This window comes from Coloeus monedula (genome assembly GCF_965178545.1).
Source record: "Coloeus monedula genome assembly, chromosome: 2".
NCBI lineage: Eukaryota > Metazoa > Chordata > Aves > Passeriformes > Corvidae > Coloeus > Coloeus monedula.
The window spans coordinates 22,807,074-22,830,190 of NC_138782.1; positions in this window are offsets into that span (position 1 = coordinate 22,807,074).

Below are 23,117 nucleotides of genomic sequence, written 5' to 3' on the forward strand. Positions count from 1 at the left end.
CTTTGGGTCCTAGGGTCAATGGCTGCAGCCTGTGGGTGTGTGGGTGCAGTGAGTGACCAGCACCACAGGTCCTTGCTGGGGAGGAACAGGGAGTTATGTTGGTAGTTTCTTCCTCCTCACTTGAGGATCCCTTTTGGACCATGTTTAAATGTTTACTATTTTGCTTTTACACCTTGGGCTTCAACTCTGCATTGCATAGGTTTTTACTATATACAGTGCCTTTTATGTATGTTGAATACTATTTCTTTCCCTTTGTTACCCCTGAAACACATTCAAGACAGTTCTAGGTCAATATTTCTGTCACTGATGGTTGGTGACAGAACAGTTGCTCATAGCCTTGGGGTGTCCAGTGCCAAACTTGAGCCCCATCTCTTATCATCCCATGCTTGCATCATCTTCACAGCTTCTTGTGTTCTCAGTTCCTTAAGGCCTCTTTGCTGGCACACCAGATCTGTGTTTCTCTACATTACTTCATTGTGGTAGAGTCCTAAGTATCTCATCCTGCACAGAAGAATTGCTTAATTGTTAACTAAATAAAAACTATGGTTGTACTATCTAAAATAATTTAAAATCACCAGTCATACTGTAATAATTTTAGATAACTGAAAGCGTGGATAAGTCTCCAAATCTAGGCTGAGAATGATTACGAGGTACCAGGTGCTTCCTAGGCTGTCTCTTAGTTGGATGTCTCATTAAAGTATTCAAGAACCTTCTGTGTTTCTGGTTGAGCAGAAGCAGAACTGGAGCTCCTCCCATGAGTTCTGATGCTTTCTTTGGCACTGAAGTCCATAAAAGTGACCAGAGGTTTGGAAATGTTACCTGAATATTTGGTTTTGAAGCAGTTTGGGACCTTGCAGTTTGGAGTTCACATCCCTAATATTAAAAGACATTTCACAGCATTGAATATTTTAAAATAATACATTTCCTTATGTTACAATTTAAAAGTGGATCATTCACTGCCTGCACTTGCGAGTTTGAAAGGAGCTTTTATATTATCATATTATGGAAATAAATTCACAGTGATAAAGAATTAATCAGTTGTGGTGGGCTTTTTATCCATGTTTGTTTGCTTGTTTGTTTGTTTGCTTATTTGTTTAACCTGCAGTGAATTCATCTGTGGCAATCATTGCTGGTAAAGCCAGCATCAAGACCTCATCCCCACACTCTGCCAATAGGGGACTCCCAGCCTGTATTGATATATGCACTAGAGAATTGATTGCCTGCCTGAGTAGATAAGAACATGTATTGTTCTTCAGTGGGTGTAGTGCATTACTCTTTCCTGGCTAATGTGATCTCAGAATCCTTCTCAATAACACAATTCCACCAATCAAACCAGATGACAAAATATAAATTTTATGGAGTTGTAGTCCTCAATTCATAATCCTTTGTAAAAGACAAATACGGATGAGTGAAGTTTCCCATAATGAAAAAACCATAAAATTTCAGAGTCAGCCAAGGTTCTCTTTTTGATGCATTTCTTATGCTCATTCTTCTATCTTTTCTACAGATTTAATTTCCTTTTTCTGACAGTAATCCTGTGATTGTAGATCTAATTTTTCTCTTAGTTAGTAAAGAGCAAGTCCCAGAACTACCGAAGCTATTTAACGTGGTTAAGACCTGAATGAGTTATGGCTTCAGTGCTGCACTGGTTGTAGATTCCTCATAGCCATGAGTGGCTCTTGTGGTACAGGAATATCAGTGATTGAAGAGAAGTCTGGTAATAAATAGTCAATAATTCTGTAAAAGGATTTAAAACATGAATTACATTTACCTTCATATTGTTACCAGTATTTTTTCTTTGTTACTAATTAGAAGCTGAAGGACATAATAAACTTTTACTGTTAAACATGTATTTCTCATCATAGTTGTATGCACATTGTTCCACTATAAAGTTATTTCTAACTCTGCTTTTTAAAGGTGGGTATTAATCTGCTCACATCCAGATCCCAGAATGTCAATACCCCTTTAAACCCACAAAAATAGGGAACTTCTTTAACCTATCCAATAGAACATAATTCAAGGTCAAACTAAAACTTTGTTTTCATAATCAAAACAATATTACAGCAATCCTGAATTCCCTGTTGCAGACCACAGTAATGTGCAGTCCATAAATCAGAAATTCTGTAAAAATATACCAGCTACATCTTAGTTAAAATTTATTCTCCGTGGAAATTTTGTTTGAAAATCAATCAAAGAATTTTTCAAATTCAACTGTCATCTGCTGCCCTCTATAAATTTAACCCTGACAGAATACACTCTGCATGGTATATGTACAACTGTTTTCTTGAAACTTCAATAACAGAGAGAACAATATGTAGTGACAGGAGGGAGTGAAGAAAATTGTCACAAATAATGCAGAACTAGAATCTAGAATTAACTTCTACAGTTAATTTCAATAGATTTTTTAACTATTCCAAAAGAAAAGAAAAGAAAAGAAAAGAAAAGAAAAGAAAAGAAAAGAAAAGAAAAGAAAAGAAAAGAAGAGAAAAGAAGAGAAAAGAAAAGAAAGAAGAAAAACAATTCTCATTGCTCACAAATGATGTTATTATACCAGAATTTTAATTTTTCTTAAGCTAAATCCTCATTACAGTCAATGGGGAGTTCTGCAGAGAACTGAATGGAGCAATACAGTCCATGGAATGGGCTGATTGAGGAGGAATATTGCTGTTGATAGTGGCCATTTCACAGCACTTGTCATTACCTTTCAATGGCAATAAGGTTATGAGGAAGCAGGGCTGTGAAAGATGTCCTTCCCAAAGGTGGGACGTGGCTCCATGCCAGACTTCATAGGCAACTGCATCCAGTTTGGAAATTGTTTCTCAGCCAAAACAAGCTACAGTCTCAGGTTTTTAAAAGAAATAAAATGTACAGATGTTGTCTGTCAACAACATCAAAAAATGTACCTAGATGATCCAAATTCACTCCAAATGAAATAGTTGCACTCATAAGAATGCAGAGATCAGTCAGCTGCATATTGTCAGTAAGTCCTCACTGAGGTGACTTTTCCTATTTTTCCTATTTTCTTCCCCTCTAAATCAAGAAAATGTGTGTTAGTATCTTTGAACAGTTATCCTTTTTTTTAAATTTTTTTTCCTCACCTTCTTCCCCCCACCTCCAAAGTGCCTTATATTTGTTAGTGTCTCGATAATATTTTGCTCTGAGGCATATTACCCCTCCATTGATTGTGTTCACTGCTGTCCCAGCCAGATTTAATTCATAATTTTCTAAAATATATTAACCTGAACAAAACCTGTGTTGTGCCACAAAGTCCTTTAGTCATTACTAGATTGTCATTCCAAATTTCAAATCAACTGAAATTTAAAAATCACAATGTCTCTTTAGTGTTATTTTGGGGAACCATGTCTGGCTTCAACATCCAAGACGCACAAATTCCAAATTTTCCGTAACAATGAGACTGAAGAATTAAAATAACAAAGCAACATTGAAACCAAATCTTTAGAACAAAGGAAGATGAAATTAGGAGAATAAATCCACCAGTAGAAATGTATTCTGCTTATATAAAATGAAACAAAACCCATACCTGTCCCTGGATAAGCCTACTGATGCTTTTGGGTTGTATTTCAGTTTTATAAAATGTTTTTCCATTTCTTTTTCCTATTTGGGGAAAAGAAATAGTCCAGTCAAAATATGCTGGTATGCCATAATAACACTTGAAGCAGGCAGAGCACAATCTCCCATGGAGAGCATTTGCAATGCAATAGCAGTATTCAAAATTCTGTACTAGTTCCTCTGAATTCTCATTTCAAGCACAACTCACACTTACACGGAATTTGGACTGACCATGAGAAAACAGTAAAACTGACTGTACACAAAGTTGTCTGTAGGGGTGAGTAACCTGAACAGAAAGGGAATGCTGCTTTCATTATTCAGTTTTTCATTTCTATTAAATCATGGTGCTAGGAGAACACGATTTTAAGTGAAATATAAAAAGTCTAAAAGCAAACAGATACATAAAATTTGTGGATTCATTAATAACGCACATATAATGTAACCCACTATCAGGAGCCAAATTCTGAAGCAACTTTCCAAACCTGTTATCTACCTATTCTTTACTTTGTGCTGTGCTACCATCACATCATAGAACAGTTCAATTTTTTTTTTTGACTGCCATTAATGTAAGTGGCCATTGCACTTCTGGAATATTCCCCAGTTCATATTTACATTACGGAAGTCTCCACCTCAACGGGAGAACAGGGCTGAAATACATTAAAGAGGGACCCTTCTTATCCTGCTCAGCCCATTGCAAGGTGACCACCAAAACTTATGTAGCATTGAGAATAAAGTACATTTTGCTAGAAGCTGAAAAGAAAATATATTTCATGTGGTGACAACTCTGCACACACATATAGGAGCACGGAGAGACAAGGAATGGCAGGGAGACCCCAAATATCCCCCTGCCAGGCCACTCCCAGATCTGGCACATGAGTCACCAGCCCATTGAAGGCCCACCTAAGCAAGGCTAGAGGAGAAGAGGGCAACAATTGCATCCAGAAAACAGGCAGGAATCTGCCTCATCTGCAGAAGTTATTAGAAGTCGTTCGTACATGGAAACAGGAGCATTAAGAGCAGAGAAAAAAAATCTGACATTCAAAGGCAGAACGGAGGAAATAAATTAGTTTTAACATTGAACAGATTGGGACCAGGAACCACGACACAGAGATAAACCCAAAGAATTTTGGTGCGATCACTGATCTTATCCAATAGATCTGGGTTTGTGAAAGAGAGACCCTGAACATCAAGGACAGCTGGGCTTGAGTGTGTAGCTATCATGCTGAGGGCATTCTTACAGCACAATTATATTCTGTGAAGAAAAATAAAAGTTTTTGGTTGCTACCAGCCTTCCTTCTTAAGATGCCCATCCTCATGGCTTGCTTTGCCTTCGTGATATTCCAATTTTCTTGTGTCTTGTAGCAGAGAGAGCCATAAGCCTATCAGCTCAGTGCCCAGCAACAAGACCTTCCCTGGCTGAACATTGTACCACCAGCTTGGGGTTATCAGAGTGTGTAGGGATAGCCAGGTGGCTTATCAGAGACCTTGAACTTGGTACATGGTTAGAAAGACTGCTTGATGCTTTTATCACAGATGTTTCTTTGCCTGGAGTGTTCTTCCTGACTTGGCCTAAATTCTCGTCAGGAAATTATTTTACATACTGATTAAAGTCAAGTAGTCTATTAATGGGAACCTGATTATCATCTATCTTTACAAATACTCACAGAAAAAAATAGATTAAAAAAAAAAGGGAAATACGTAAAGAAATTTTATGTTTGTTATTGGAATTTTATCATGCAGAACTTTTTCACTTCTTCAGTGCCAGGAGCAGAGCAAATTAGGAAGTGATGGAGAAGCAGGGGAGATTTGTTGGAGGTAGGAAAACTGTCCATCTATTCGTGGTGAAATAAAGCAGTGTTTTGAAAACTCTGCAAAGAAATTAGACCTTTCAAGTGACCTGGAGATACTCCCCTTGCTGCTGCTTAAGGACAGCTATCTGTACACAACAACGGGCTATCATAGTGCTGTCCTTACTGCCAAAGATACTCCTTTGATCATTCCTATGTCCTAGGATGCTGGAATCTTCTTTTTCTTCTCTCATTTTCACTTTTTCTTTTATATATATTTATGTAAAGAGACAGATATATGTATATTCATATTTAGATATACATACAGATACTTCATGCAAAATTCTTTGTGAAACTATATCAAATAAAAATATTAAATACATCAGTTGCATGTAAATATACAAATATACATGTGCATATGCCAGTCATATGCAAATAATGTTCCCAAATTAATATAAGTGTTACATGCTATCATACGTGAATGAACAGGTGAACATTTTCTAATTATTATTTTCTAACACTACATACTGCAAGGCTGGATTTTGCATTTCTCAGAACCATCTCTGCCTGAAACAGAGCAATAGAGACAAGGATGCAAATTAGTACATTGTTACCTTCCAAGACTTATTCTGCATCTGTATGAAAAATATAGCTGATATTCATAATATTTGGGAAATTCTAGTTACCCTTTTCTCATTTTTCTAATTCATCTTTGAAACTCAGAGATGCAGGATGCATAGGAAAAAACCCAGCTGACCAATATTGAAGGATGAGTTTAATCACGTTTGAAAAATGATAAAATTAGAAGTTGATGTGGACAGAATTTAAGAGGACTTTGCATCTTCGTAATTAAGACATAAGATGATCATCAGACAAGGTCAGAAAAGCAAGTTTAAGTCCATTTGTGAGTATGTGCCAATTTGGCAGACACCCTACTTCTGAAACATTCCTTTCTGGCAATTCTTGGAAGATATTTTCAAGAAAGATTATGTCATTAACCTGTTTCAGTATGTAAACCTTTATGATAGAATTTGTATATCTTTATTGAAAACCTCTGCTTTATTTAAAATGCATTGAATGACAAAATGGAAACAAGCAGTGAAGGAAATATGATACTGCTGATTTAAAACTGCATCTCCCCCAACACAAACATTCCCATGGTTACCATATCTCTTTTTTTCTGGATGGGGTCTCTGCAAAGCCTCTCTACAAACCTGATTCCCCACTTGTGACCTGGCCACAGTAAGGGCCAAAAGAGTTGCAATGGGTGGTGGTAAAGATGTCTCAATACGTGTTTAGAGGAGCTTCACACAGACTTTTGCTCACAGACACAAAATGTTTGCCAACCATTCAACTGTGCTTTGTTCTATCCCTAATACTGTAAGTCACAGAGGAGCGCTCCCCATGCTTTTCCTTGTTAGTTTTTGAGGAGGCAAAATCCAGGCAGCTGGTTCCTGTCCTGTGATCACACTGTTGGCTGAGTTTTTTCTCTTGTGTATCTATATGCTGTGCCAGCCAAAATTTACCTACTACTGCTTTCACACAGACCTCATAATCACTTCAACAACATATGCCAAATTTTTTTGCATACCTTATTCATGAGGCCTTTTCTTTCCTCGTTCACTCAGTTCATACCTACCTGTCTAACACTGAACTTCAGAAATTAGATTGTTTAGTCCTGGGGAGGGGACATGCAAAGCTCGCTCACAAACATCACACACATATTTAGAAGCTACTATAGACATATTTCTGGTCACACCTGGAGAACCTGAGTTCAGATGCTGATCATTAGCTCATCAGGAGTTCAAACAACAGAAATAAAGATTGGCTCTTTAATAAGCTCTCTAATGCAATTTTGTGGTTTTTTACTAAATCTAAATTTAGGATCCCACCTAAATGTCTGAGTGTTGTTATTAATTGAAATTTTTTTTTCCTCATACTTGTAGGAAATACATTCTTCATGTTTTACGATTATATTACCTGCTTAATCTTTTGAAGGTACTAAGCTATGATTCTTGGATATTTGTAGAGCAAGCCTTTTATAAAGCAGTAGACTTCACTTGTGAGTTCAACTGTTTGAATCACAGGTTTTAAAACCACAATTTTACCTTTTGAATTTGGAAAAACAAAAACAGTTTTCCTAGTATACTTGATTTTAAATAACTTTTCAAGTATTTTCTCTGCATTTTTTTCTGCATTTGATGCCTGTAATTATATAAGCAGCTTGTTGTGTCTGAAATTAATCATCTTAATGATCATAAACTGCAATAAGAAAGTACAACTGACAATGGCCCCAGCTAGAATTTCTAAATCCAAATGTTTCTCCAATATCACCTTTGAGGAGTAATAAAGTACAACCCCAAGATCCAGAACATGCAGTAATGAAGTTGTAAGGCCAACCTGTGGGTAGAGACCAGGATGACGAGAATTGTAGCTGAGCACCAGGCTTTTCTCCAGAGAGGAGGTCTGTGCTCTGCTAGAAGGAAAGGCTTCTTTCTGTGCCCAGTGGAACTGCTGGAAAGGCTGGGCAGCAGAGTCAGACCCCTTGCTGGGACTATCCAACACCCACAGACCAAAGTGCCTGGTACTGGAGATCCCCACAGGAAGTGCAGGGGCCAGGGGCACCCACACAGCTGGCAGTGAATGGGCAGCTGTAGCTGTGGGCTGCTCACCTGGTTGAAGCCGTGTGCATGCTTGTGGACAATGTGGGGTAAACAGTGATGTTCCCATAAAGGCTTCTTTCCACACACAGAGTTTTAAGAGCTCAAAGGCAGCCTGTGGATTTTAGGAAAGACCACCAATAGCTCTGTGCACCCAGAGCCCTGAGGCAGAACTGCTTTGTGATGTTCAGAGTGCAGCTGGCAAGCGGGAGCCCACACCCATCCTCATGTTGTGAGGACCTCAACTGGTGGCAGCAAGGAAGGTGCACACAGGGGCTTGTTCATTGGCACCCCCTGCTTTGGAAGGCAGAGTGCCTTTTCCCTTCCAAGTCCTGCAGAAAGGAGGTCCTTCTGCTCCAGCTTGCATCTCATTCGAGCAGTGAAGCTTCTGTCACTGCAATGCTGATGGGAACATAATTGCTCACCTGGAAGAGGAGCACTGAGATATGAGATGCACTGTACTGAGGCTGAGGTGAGGTTAGAAGAGTTGACATGCCAATAAAAGCTCCATGTAAAAATGTTTAGTTAGTATAAAAGGCAATGAGGAAAAGTCTAAGGAAGGACTAGATGTCACGACAGCTAATCCTCCTCTCTAGTATCTGACCTCTGTAAGGCTGGAAGTAAAAGAAGTTAAATGAACTCTGCATAATTCTTTGTGTTTATCTGTCATGAACCCACCTCATGATTCAGCATTTGTGTCAGCCTGTTTGGGGGAGGCTCTGCTGCGAGAGCAGAGGGCTGTGGCGGACCAGGACCGAGGCATAACCCGCTGGAATCCATGTGAGAGAGGACACTCACTCCAGTCCTGCCTACGCTTTGTCTTTTTTTCCTCACTGATGTTGCTGGCTCCAGATTCTGGGTGTTTGAGGACAGTCATTTGCCGTGCTCCAACTTTGAGGAAGAATTTTTCAATTTTTGACAAGGCCCTTAGAATCACATTGCAGAGGAAAGGGTGTATTATAATTATCAATATCAATAGTAATAAAAGTTTATTAAAGGCCATTAAAATGAAAGGGGATGGCTATAGATCCCATCACTCGGAATTGACTCCCTCCTCTTGTGTTAATTAGAAAACTCAGATAATGGTTCTATGGGGGAGTGCAGGGGAAATTTAATTACGAAAGTTTAATGGGCCACTATCTACTTCCTGCCAGATTAAAAACTGATGATTTACACTATTTTAGATACTACTGTGGGCTTGCTAACAAAACATGTTGCAGAACAAAGAGTAATGCAAGACTTCATCCATAATGTTTTGCTCATTTTTAAAACAAAGATGTAATAATGCAGACCTGAAAACCAAACAGCTGTGACAGAGACGTTACTGCCAAAAACTGAGAGGAATTGTGAGCAGTCTTTGTTAGGTTCATAGTTTTGTTGTTTATTATAAATAAATAAAAAACACATTTGCATAAGTAGAAATGTCTGCCTCCTCAAAAAAAAACCAAACCAAAGCCGGCCTAAATTAGCTAAATTAGCTGTAAAGTCGTTTTTCAGTTATTGAGGTAAGCTAGCAACACCGTTGATTTTTAAAAGTTCTAGGATTGAAATTTGTGTTCACAGTCAGGCTCTTCAGTCCATGTTTTTATTCCTATCAAATTTCATGGAAATTTTTAATAAACACATATTTAGTGAATTATTATTTTGCAATATTTTTTTCTTAAAAATAAATGTTAGTTTGAAAATCTAATCAAAATGCTTATGGCATAAGTGTGAAACAGATAAAATCAGTTGTCTGTAATTTCTCATTTTCAGAAGCCCCAGACAGCCAATTTATGGGGAGTTACGACCAGACAGAACCTCAAAATTATTCACTTTTTGGAGAAGGTTGAAATCTGGCACCTGAAATTAGTAGCTATTTTTGAAACATTAGTCTTCATGAGCTCATTATAGGAGTGATAATTCAGCAAAGTCTGAAAAGCAGCCACAGGAATCTCTCTTCAAGCCTTCTTTTCTACCTGCTGGTTCCATTTAATGCAGAGGTTTGTTATGAAATTTCTGCTTCCATTTAATTCAATAGCTTACTATGAAATTTAACTCCTGTCCTTAACAAGTTCTGTTTTTAGTGAAAACACTGTATTATATTCAAGTGTGATCATGATAAATTTTCAGTTGTATTTTTTTTTTAAGAATTAAATGCTTAACTTTAAAGGGATTTTCTATCAAAAAACAGTGGAGAAAAAACATTATGTATCAAATGCTGTATTTTAAAATGAGGGTAAAAAAAAAAAGAGAGGAGAAGTAGAAGAAGAAACAATGCCCAAAAGCAAAAAAAAAAAAAAAAATTATAAATCTAATGTATTCTGTTTCCTTTTCTGGATAGGTTTTGGTGTCCAAAAGTTGAGAACTCAGCATTATAAAACCAGGGCCGGTTGTCAGTTCTAATTTAGGTAGATGTAGACAGTTTTATACAGCAGCTTTGTGCCTGGAGCTGTCTGTCTTGCAGTCAGAGGCCCACTGTGTCAGCTGCATGTCCTTGAACATTTCAGGTAGAATGTAGCTCTGGGAATTGCCATCCTTCTGGACTTCAGGTGTGTAAACAAAGTCTCCTACCTTTACTAATTTATTACCAGGTAATGAAACAATATAAAGGAAGGGGGGAAAAAAGGTACTTGAATATCAGTGTTCTCCCTATTCTTCAAAGACCTTAAACCACCTGGGTGTACACAGATTGGGAACTATTCATTATTCTTGATATTTTCCACAAAAACAGGGTTTGCCTGCCTGCACTTCAGTTTGGATTTCCCATCGTACCCCTCTGTATAACACAGTTGCCTTCAGAAAATTCTGTTCATGCAATGGGTATCAGTTACAGCTAAATGTATTTGCATCAACATAGAATCCAGCTTTTAATGAACATAATAGCCTTCTGTGTTTCAAAGGTGCATCTGAATTCAGAAATCGTGTAAAAAAACATGACAGGGCACTATGAATGTCTAGACTTCCCTTGTCTAGACTTCAGATATGTAATGCTGAATGGATATCAAAATCAAGTGGACGTCCTCAGAACTATAATTGAGAAGAACACGCATAGGAGCATTTGCGTGCCTTGCCTTTTATTTGCAGTGAATGATTCACAGCTAAGCTCTGTAAAGTATTAGTCAGTTCACATCACTGTAACCACCAAACCTCAGAAAAAAAAAACAACTTATTTTTTTAGGAGTTACTTAGACAGCTGTTACAGCTATAGGACTTAATTCCATTGGCAATTTATATAAAGAGAGAGAGACAGAGAAATAAAAAACATTTAAGTCGATTTCAAGTGAGGTGTTTGGGCCTTTTTATTGCGATCCTTTATTTGATTAAGGTAGAGCTATAATTAGTCTCAATGCACTAATAAATTGCTGGTTTTTTCCAGACACTTAATAAGGACCATTCATTCTCCAAGGGGATTGGAACATGAAATCTTGCTGAAAGACTGGTGCTACAACAGAGGACAAAGAGAAAAGAGGTGAATTAACTGGGAAAAATGCCAGTTACTGTCTTGATCACATGAGTGACCATATGCTAAATGACATGGTAAAATGAATGGATGCACAGTGTGTTGATTTAGTTGCTTTCTTTTCCCTTTTCTTTCCTGTTTGATTGTGTATGATATAATTGTTCCACATGGCAGAATGTCCACTGCTTCCTTACCGTGTCCACTATTGTGAGAATTATTGGAACATGATCCAGGCTTGGAATGACACTTATTTTACTAAAACGAGGGATTGAAAACCCTGCTAAAGGAAAACAGAGCTATGAATTTCAAGGCTTCAGCACTCTGAAGTGCTTTGGGCAAGAGCCTTGACTGGAGCAATTGGTGGAGCTACTGTAACATCAGTACAACTCCTCAAACACATGTATGCTAGCGAGGGCTCTCACCCCTTTATGGTGGCTGGCATAAATTTGGGGTTGGCTGAAAAGAGAAGCCAGGGATCTTTTCTTGGCAGCTCCTGAAAAGCCAGACACTTACTTGAGTATGAATGTGGATCTGGCAACCTCTCTGCTCTGAATTGTGTCAAATCTTGGGATACGGATCTAATCCTGCAAGATGGTGAAGAGGACTCATGTACTGCCCAGTGTGTTGGGCTCCTCCTGCCAAGTCTGCACACAGATGTTACACGTGCTTCCAGCTGAGAATTCAAGTGGAGAGTTCCAAGTGGAGAGCTTGGCAAACAAATGCCAAAGAATTAAGATGCAAACTCTGCGCTCTTTTTGGCAGAAGAAATCCAGAAATCTGAATTTAGTACCAAAGATGGAAAAAATACCACGCTGTAGCTAGTTGCCAGTTTTATTGGTATACTTGTAAAGAAGTTTATTTCAATATTTTCAGGAGTCTGCCTAGTCCCCTATGATTTGTATATGGAATAATTGGGGGGAGGGGGCATTCCCATATATAAGTAATGCTAAATACTTAACAAAATAGGATTAAAACATTCAATTTTTCAGCTAGTTCTATGACAGATGGCAAAAGAAGGGATAAATGCACAGATAAGTACAAATATAAGGAACTAATATGAATCTGCTCTGCATTGCCAGAGAGAGAAAGCTGTTAGAGAAGAGGGCTGTCGCGTAATTCCGGATTATTTAAACTGAAAACTCTGCACAGGAGCAGACACTTTTGGTTATGTGTTTGTTAAATCCAGCCACCAGAGGATTGCAAGCAGGGACTGCAGTGTTAATCATAAAGGAAGGACTTCTTATGAGTCCAACCACAGCTTTTTTTTTTTTTTAACTGCATATTTATTTTGAACAAACAAGTTACCTAGACAATTAAACAAGTTAAATAAAAATTATATTGTTTCAGGCAATTATCCACTTGTGTACTGACCTCATTTGGGGAAATAAAACATTTCACATTTTATTACCCAGAGTGTCAATGAAAAAATATTCAGCTGATATATCATTAATGGTTTCATTTTCCCAAACATTGTACAAAGTCACTGCAATACAATGCCAAGTCAATCTAACCATTTGATCTTATATAACCTTCAGGGAACATTCATAAAATTCTGACTCAGATATGCCCTCTGTCACTCTCTTTTTAGGCATACAGGTGCTTAAATGTCCTTTACAACCTACTGAATGGGATGTACATTCAAATTTAAGCACAAATGTCAATACTTTTCTGGACAGAGATGCTTGCTGGAATGAAGGCCTCTGCATCAGAATAAACACAGTGGTTGATAAGAGTGCACACAGAGAATTTTGATTTGGATTTACACAACCTGTGGTATCATGAGGTTAGAAAATCAAACTGCCAGAGCAATTTAGCATGTTCTTGTACCACCACCTGAGTTCTACTGTTTGCACTATTTCCTTGCTTTAAAAGACTCAACATGTATTAAAAAGTATCTTTAAAGATTTTCAAACATTCCATTCAGGAACTGAGTTTTGTCAGTGAAGGAAAAAGAGCTTTTACAATTCTCTAGCAAAGTCATTTAGGACTCCCAGAGGAAGACTGGAAAAATCTATCAGCTATTGTAGAAAGTGCATTATAGTGGAAGGAGCTTAGTATGAAACACATGCAATCAATGATGGGATACTTGAACTTTGCTTGTACAGTTATCTCCTTAGGGAAGGTATTCTGTAGGTGTTGAACTGCTTTTCATGAGATCAAGAAGCCACAGAAAGAAATTAAAGTGGTTTTATTAATTTTTTTTTTTTGCTAAGCCTTGACAGAGTGAGGAGGAGTGTGGCAGACTGTTCCTGAATGCTGTGATTTAGAGTCACCAGGGCAGTTGTGAGGGCTCAGTCACTGGACATTAAGGATCCTAGGTAGGTGAAAATCAATGTGGGAACTGGAACTTTTGAAGTCTGATGTTTCCTCTTTTTTAGGCAGCCTGTTTTGTTTTGGCACATTCCTTTGGCTCATTTGTGCAATGGAGAAAGTACCAATGATAATAGCTGTCATTAAAATATCTGATTTTCCAGCTCCCACTGCATAGGTCCAAAGGATCCTCCTCACTCCTCACAATGCCTTGGTCCTGCTTCAGTTGCTTCTGTGCTCTATTTAACGAAAAGGGCAGGAAAGCAGTGCTGTCTTAGCTGAGCACTTTGCCAGTACCGAATCTTGATGAACCTTAATTGTTTTCTCTGTCATGGTGAATCTCATGGGCTTTGATGTACACTTCTTTTCCACCCCCTGAAAAGTGGGGAGGGTTCCCCAACAGTTTCGTGTTTAGAGAATTCTCTGAGTAATAAAGCTACTGTTTTTAATCTATTTGTATACGTTTTTTGGATTGCTGATATAAAGTTGTCCAAAACTCATTAAAATAAATAAAAGACCCATCATGATCTTGTAATCATATTTTTCTTTTTTTGTGTGTTTGGCAAAGGGAAGGTCAGACTTGCAGACTCCACAGTCCTCAAGATGCCAACTATTTTTAAATAACTCGCTACAATGATGTTTTCACGAGTTGGTCCAAGAGGAACATGTTCTGTTCTGAACATAGTGCACTTTGTGTCTCATCTGGATGAAATTCTTGGAGGGGTGAGAACAAGCAGGGTAGTGCCAGGGAAAACTGCTCATTCAGAGTCTCCAATATGGATGTGTGAGGAGAAGTCAGATAATCAGTCTTCAGCCTCCTTCTGAACCCAGAAGAAAACTTCATGGGACCTGTCATGTCTTAACTTGCAACTCTCCTCCCAGAAAATAGGAGGAGTTAAAAAGTTTGTGACTACATCTTTCAGTTAAATTTTAATGCAATAATTTTCTTTTCTAAAATTATCTTTCACTTACAGGGAGCCTTCCTAACCCATTTGAACTTCCTATTTTGAGACACATCCAGCTTTTGGCACAGACCATGAAGGCAGCTATGCAGGGTACCAGACTGATGGAACAAGAAATCATGGCTACCCGGAGTATTAATGACTGTAGCTAAAGCCCACCTTGCCTGGCACTGTCAGAATATCTCCCTAGGTTTTTTCCCTGTACAGCCTCTCAGTGTCTCCTTCAGCCCAGAGAGGAGTTGCAGGTGTTCTCTGCTTGCCCTGCCCTGCCTGCCTCGAGCTCCCCAGGACTGCAGAAGGTGTCTCTGCCATGGCTGGCCCAAGAGGGAAGAGAGGAGCGAGGAAGTAAAGAAGGCAGACTTGGTGTTTGTGGTTCCAAACTCTTCCTCTGGCCAGCAGTGCCCCACTGGTCGTGTGCTCAGCACTGACAAAGAGGCAGAGACTGGCCAGCCATGCACTCAATGAGTCTCTTGGCTGTGTACAGGAACACACAGGGCTAAGAGGTTCTGTGTTTTCGGTGCTGCAAGAGAACAGGGAGGCAACAGTGGCTGGGAGAGTCACCCAGCTGCTGTCACAAAACAGCTTTTTCCTCACCTTGTGGAGAAGTCTCTGTTGTGAACTGTGAATTGAGGGTGTGAGCACCAGCCTTGCATTCATGAAGGAAATATTAATGAGATAGTTCCTCTGTCAAATTAAATTTTGGAAAAAGGATCATGCCTTCAGTGAGCAGCCTGAAACTTTCCTCTTTCTGTACCTTCTGGCCAACAGGAGACTGTCTGATAGACAGTGATGTGAGCATCTCCATCCCAGTAACCCTGAAGATGGATTCTGGGAGATCAGGGTTCGCTCACCCATAAGCAGGAAGAGCAAGTGTTTGAAGAGAAACCTTCTCAGTGGTGCCAGGGACATGGATCAGATGTTAGATGATGGTTTTGTTTCAACATTAAGATACTCTGTAATTGGTACATGTAACAAATGAACAGCTGCCTTCTTAATATCCTCTTTAGGATGAATTAGCAAATCTGTTTAAGATTGTGTTAGGATTGATTATTTTGGTATTAATAGGATGATTTAACTTATTTTGTGATCCAATATGCTTCCCAGTACTGTGTCTAACTTGTTGATGTGATCCAGCCTGACAGCTGAATTGCTCTTTTCATAGGTTAGTAATTATGGCTTCACTGACATACAGTTTTCAATGTTATTTTTGTTTAAGTAGATTAATAAAAGGAATAAAATCAGAGCTAGGCTTTTTTTTCTTTTTTTCAGAGTAAAATAGGCCTCAGACCTTTGATGGTCTGGGTGTAGATCAGCCAATCAGCCTAAAAGCTCCCTCCAGTAAGCCCTTTGTTGTCTCACAGGAAAAGTGTGTGAACTGGAGATTTGCTTGAAACCACCACAATAAATACGTTTGTTCAGGGAAAATTAAAAGAGGTGAAGCAAGAAGCCTGACATGACTTCAGTTTTGAGGAAAAACCTGTTTGTGTCTAACACATTGCAGAAATTGCTCAAGAACATTTTGTCCTTGTGTAAGGAGTGCCCTGTAATGCTGCTAATGTCCTTAGGTTGAGACCCTGGGTTATCAGCTGTGTATGTGCCGATCATGCAAGTTAAGACTGATTTTTTTGAAATGTAGTTTTTATCTGTGTGAGTTCATGACACTTGTTCCTTGAAGCCAGATCTTCTCCTTCCCCTGCATTTTCTTTTCTTTCTCCTTTTGGCTTCCACTGAGGGCTGAACATGCGTCTCAATAGCAGTGAAACATCCAGATGGCACATTACCAAGTTCTCATAAATTGGAAGAGGAGAGATGTGCAAGGCATTGGAATTCTTTGAGATTTAGGTTTATAGGGATTACAGTAAATTCAGTCAGATGGGGAGGGTCGTTAGGTACCGGTGGAATGCAGATAAGATTGTGCTGCTTTTATTTTTTTACTTAAAATGGCCAAGAGACAATCTCTTGAAGGCTGCAAAAAGTGTTCTGCACTTGGAGGTCTCTGTGATTTCCCATATGCAGATCCTGTAGGGAAGGGAATCCAGATCTGATCAGAAAAAGGAAACAGTGCTCATAATCTCCATACATGGCATGGAAGCCTGTCCTGTTTGCACTCTGCCAAATAATGGCCTCAAAGTCCCATCAGGGCAAACCACAATTCCAGTCAAACACGGTAGCAGCTTTCCCTAAGCAAGAGCTGCAGAACAAGAGCCATTCAGTTCAGACAGAACATCATGTTGGTGCCACACCACACAACCCTTTCCACTGGCAGGCTCAGAATCAGCCTGGCTGGTTATGAATTTACTCCAGTTATTAAGAGCTGATTAAAGAAAAGCAATGCCTTGAAAAGTGTGAGGTGAAATAAAGCACTCTGTTCTGAAGAAAACCAGAAGAATGAAAAGGGCATTCTTTGCATTTCTTCTTATGCTGCCACTTTTTTCGCTAAGGGTCAGCACATCATTCCTCCTAATCACCTGGTTAGGCCCCAAATGTATCCCTGTTAAGTGGAATTCTTTGCTAATACTGTCCTGATTAATTAAGAAGCAGTCCTTCCCATTCACTGTTATCAGTGACCTATCATTCAGTGTCACCATCCCTCACTGTCATTAGGTAGAGTATGCATATACTGTAATAGGTAAGATGATTTCAGAGACAACTATTGATCCTTTCCCAGTGGTCTATTGCTAGTTAATGAGCATTAGTTTCTTTAATGATGTTTAATGTTGGTGAGTTATTTTTAAGTGATACATGGCCTGACCCTGGAAAGTGCTGAACGCCCTTAACTCCCATTGACTTCAGCGAGAGTTGAGGGCACTCATGGGATCAGTCCACAGGACTTGTGTCTGAAACAGCAGCAAAACTTCTTTCTGCGTTCAGGCAGGGGTGAGCAATGCTATGAAGCCAGAGAAAGAGCAGGTTATCATAGAAGAGAGTTTAAATTTCTGTTTTCCTTTCTCACATTGGACAGTTTCTACACAGGATGGACATCACTGTTCTGTGAGATCTTGCCTTTTTGCTTATTTTCTTCCAGTGCCTCTCACTGTCTTCTAGCTTCTTTCCATGGCCAAGATGAAGAAAGAGGCATCTTGCAAACTCATCCCCCATTCCTGCTTGCCTTCCCACATTTCCTTTGCTTCCAAATTAAGCCGACAGGCAGTCTGTCACCACTTCCTTAAGTTACTTAAACTCTAATGTATCTTTTCCAGTTGGCTTTCATTTCTGTGCTCTGCTGGAATTGCCTTGATTACCAAAAGCTGCCTCTTGGCAAAATCTCAAAGCTGAAGTTTCTTCTCCTCCTCTTTGACCTTATCATTTTTTTTGTAAATGTAATACTGTTCTGCTCAGCGTACTGTTCTGCCTGTTCCTTCCCCACTGCCTCTTCTGTTTGCACTGCTATTCATTACTTTATCACCCCTTTGGTGTACATTCCCCCTCCTTTTCCCAACACTCTGTCCACAGCACTCTCCCCTGTGACTCCCTCTTCAAACAATCCAGATTTTAAAAAATACAGGACAAAAATATTTGCTCTCTCTCTCTCGGCATGTACAGTTTGCTCTCATATTATTTGGTAACATGTCCAAGCTTCATGGCACATAAAACTCAGTTCTAGGTGATTTTCCAGTTTTCTCTTACACAAAAGAGGGGATGTCCTTAAACCCTTGCACAATTAAAACTGTACAGGGCTAGGAAAAAAGAATCTATTTGACTAGAGAGAATAGAATTTTTTTCCCAGAGATATGGGCAACCCTGGTTTCTGTTAGTGAGAGATGCCATAATGGCATAATGTCTTGCATGGCATGGAGCTGCGCAAGCTACTTTTGGTCCTTTTTAAAAAATTTAATTTTATTTTCTTTGTTGAAAGTATTGTAAATTGTAAGTTATGGTAATTACAACATCTGACTTTACAGAAAATATTCCCACTCTGAAGAGCTGATAACTTCCACAGAAATTCTATGATAGATTAGGTGTGCTGTGACATGTGTGCTGGGCAGTTGAATTTATCATTCTGGTGGGTCACTTCACATACAGGAGAATGAAGAGAAAATACATCCTTGGCAGGCCTGTCCTGAAGAATAAGTATCAGAAACAGCTCATGTTAGAATTAATCCCCAGGGAGGGAGATCAATGTGCAGATGATGCAGTTGTAATAAGAAGATAAGTTGTACAGATACATATCTTTGTCCTGCACAGGCATAATTTATTGCATGGATCTTGCCTGTACACTGGAAGTGGATGGGGAAATGCAACTGCACAGTGCCAGTAAGTTTAGAGACACTTTTTCTTCACCTCTGCACAACAGGCTGCTCTTTGTCCCTTTCTCTGACGAAATCACCAATTCACTTTTTTTATTTTTTCGCTTAACAAATGAATAACCTGAAAGTAGAACTGAAGAAATCCTGGGAAAAAAAAGAGAACAGGTTTCTCCTTTTGCTGTGCTCCCAGACTCCTATTTTGCAGGCAGCAGGGGTGCCCGTGGTGCCGTGCTGGCCCCGGAGCATCCCGAGAGCTTGGCGTGCTGCCGGGGCGGGTGTCCCGGTGTGCTCCCAGCCGGCCCCACACACACCGGGGCTGCACACTCGCTTGTCACTGGTCTGCTCACAGAGCCTGGGAAGAGCTCCACTCCCAACAATGCTTCTTCTCAGCAGCTCTGACAGCCCTCTGGATGACCTCGTACCTTGCAGGGCTGAGGAGTAACCTCGCTGACCCCGAGGAGGGTGGCAGGGGCTGGACAGGGTCGATTGTTTTGGATCCTGGCTGCTTTCTTTACCTTCAGGTACCACTCAAAGGGGGCTTTATGCTGGAGAAAGGGTTAACTGGGACTCTCTATAATTTGTTCCTATTTCCTTTCCCTCCCTTCAGCTCCTTCACAAAATGTTAATCTAATTGTGATAGTATCACTTTGATGACAATATGACAAGACAGACAAATTTGATTTTATTCTCCACAGAGCAAAGCATATGCTGCTTGGGAGACTTTGACAGAGAGAAGGACATAAAACAAATGGAGTTCATGAATATACAATTTTTATTGTACACAGTAGTGACATCCAAACTTCAGAGAATAGGTGGGTGAGACTTATGCTTTACTATTGAGATTAATGGGTACGTAAAAAAGTGCCAACAGAGAGTACTACAGTTTATGCTAAAAATGTCGACGTGGATAAGAATAATTTTCTTCTCAAGATGAATGATGCATTTAATGGCTGTGAGACATTCATGGCCAGCAGCAGTTCCTCAAAAGTAATTTTTTGTTGTTATTGTAAATTACATAATCTTAACTGCAATTATAGCCCTGTTTAGGTAAAGGTCAAGTTAGTACAGTGGATGGTTATAAACTAAGAGGGAAATTGGTAAATTTATTCCCTTGATGAAAGCTTATGAATGATTTTAAGCAAGATAATTTTTTTGTAACTCTATTTCTACTTTAATGTAATATAGCAAGTAAAGACAGCACACATTAACAAAGGGTAAATTAGATTTGTCTAAGTAAACATGTATCTGCAATAGGAGTAGTGTTGCTGTAGTAAGGACAGTCTGAAGGTTAAGTGTTCCATGTAAATGGTATAGATTCATTTTCGTGGAAAGCAAAAGGAGGGACAACCTCTGAAAAATTGCCTTTGATGGAATGCAATCTGTGCTCTCCTGAGCAGCACACGAATATCCTGCAACACATGAAACTGTACCCACCTCTTGGTCATAAGAAATTGGTTAGAGTCCTTTTGGTTTCAAAAACCTGCCCTTAAACAGTGCAATCTTCTCCCCATCCCCTTCAGACTGATCAGGTTTGTTTTGTTAATATTGAGATTAAAAAAAAAAAATCAAAAAAAACAAAGAGGGAGAAGGTGCTTTGTATGGTAATGGAGGGTGTTATGAGTCTTAGTGCTCACTTTGCATGCTTTACAGTAAAATCTGAATGAAAGCAGTTAAAGTCTTGGGAAGATGTTCAAAAGGAGAAGGAAGCTTTCCCAAATCGGTGGCAAGCTCTTGCTCTGAGGAGCCTGTGTTGGGCTATTTCACATTTTCACAGTATTTAAGAGAAGAAAAAGCATCATTACACAAAGTTGCCATTTCTCTTCTGAGAACTTTTACCTATGTGGGCCGTCACTGATCAATTTATCAGGCTGCTTTAAGTGTGACTCGGGGTCTTCTTCACTCCATCAGATCACAGAGATGTTATCTTTTCCTATTCGTCTCTCTTTTGGAGATGTACATATTAGGTAATTAGTAGAGGAAAATCCCCTTTCTGTTCCTCCTAGATGCCAGAGACCTTCAAACAATTTACGTAAAAATATATGAGTACACAGTCTAATAATAAAATAAAGACATTGCTACATGTTTGGGCTTTTTTTTTCCTTCTTTGACAGATGAACAGCAATGGCTTGTTACTTGAGTTTGCCACCAATTAAAATGCACATTGGATCAGCTCTGGCCTGTCACCTACCATTATTGGGAAAAATTGGCTGGGGTCCAGGTTTTAGATGACTGGGATTTTTTTTTTTTTTCAGTTGGCCATAGTGCTTCTCATCTCTGCTCTGTAAACCCAGCCTGGTAATTGAGATGCTGGGCAGTCCTTGCATCTGCTTTCTGGGGAGTTGCCTCACTTCAGGCTCCTGGGAATACCCAGTCATTTTTGTTACATGCATTTTAATTGTGGCAAGAGGAAAAGTCTCCCTAATCTGCCCTGTGTAGGTATTATTTGAGCTGGTCTGAGTCCAGTACGGCACCTTTGGGCCATGACTAGTTTAGATACACATTAATTTCCAGAACTTCTGTTAAATTTCTGTTTCACCTCACTTGCCTTTGGACCCTCCTAATTTAACAGTAACAGTGAATAAGGAGAGATGTGAGCTCATCATCAGCAACAGTGACTTATTATTCATTTTAAACGTGAAATTGAACAAGTCCAAAAGAGCATAATTCCGCTGAATAACAAATACAAAGCATTTTGAATATCTGGGCTCAAATATGAGCTATTGCTCCAAGTGTGAAATGAAGATGAAATACAACGGGGGGAAAAAAATTCAGAACAAGATTCACAGATTCATTTAAAACCTTGCTTTCATGAATTACCTGCTACAAAGCTGTTTGAAAGAGCAAGACCAGAGCCTGATTATGCAGAAACTGTACCAATATTTACCAAAATGAAGTATGGGATGGCTTGTTTTGGAAATCAATCAGAAATTCAATTTGCAAGTTAGTAAAGTGTTTAGAAAAAATTTTCTGAAGTGTTCTGGTTATTGTCCTCTTTTATGAATGAGGCTTCAACTTAAAACATGCTGAGCTGCTGAGGAACCACAGCCCTTGCTAATGTCACCTCTTTGACACTTTTTTTGTGCAAAGGTAAATAGCAATAAGATGGAAGGCAGTAGAAAATAAGGTCCATCACCATTGCTCATTATTTGTAATTTGTGGAGTGTGACAGCGTGTTCAGCAGTATGCACACCAGGAACAGAGGAGGTCTTTGCCTCCAAGAGCTTGCAGTCTAACACAGGTACAGATAGCCTGAATGCAAACCATTTAGTGAAAGATTTAGGATGGCATTTTAAAAAAAAGTTTTATTAATATCCATATTGTCAAATTTGAGATGGACATGATCTTTGGAAAGATACGGACACATGAGAAGGCCTGATATCAAATGGTCTCTGTTTAGAAGGGACTGGAATGATAAGAAGACGCTATCAAGAACCCTAAGATTGAAGAAAAACTTAAAGGCAACCATGAAGGTAGACTTGGAAACACCCAGGTGGGCTCACATTAAGCTGGCATTTTTGGTGGGATAAAGTAATCAAAAAGATCCAGTAGAGAGAAGATCCAGTGTGTAGACCTGTGCTGAGTGAAGCAGAGTTTTGAAAATAAGGCATAGTCAAAAGTTAATATGGAATAAGGACTGAGGAATAAGGGGGTTTGAATACCAAACATTGTGAGTTGGGTAGTCTTTACCATTTCATGGAGCCCAAGCAGGGCACTTTATATAAATAATGCTTTATTTCATATGTCATGGACATATAAAATTTCTCATTCCTCAGTTTAGATGCTGCAAGGTGCATCATTATAACTAAGAAAGAAAAAAACCACAAAACCAGACTTAATGTATATTTGTTTTTCACTAGAGTTGGTTTCCAAATATGATTTTCCTCAAAATTGCAAAATGAATGAAAATAAATCCAGAAAATTTGAGGTTGCACCTACAGCTTTGTTGCTTCTCGAGAACTTTGGCACATGCCATCACATACATATGCACAAGAGGTGAAACATCTGGAAGCATGAGCAACCTCTGCTTGGTCCAGAAAATAAAAAGCACCATAAATATGGGGGCAGAGTGTGATAGTTCACTTCTTGGAGCTGGATCAGCCTGGGCATGGTGCTCGTTTACATTCCTAACACTTGCATTG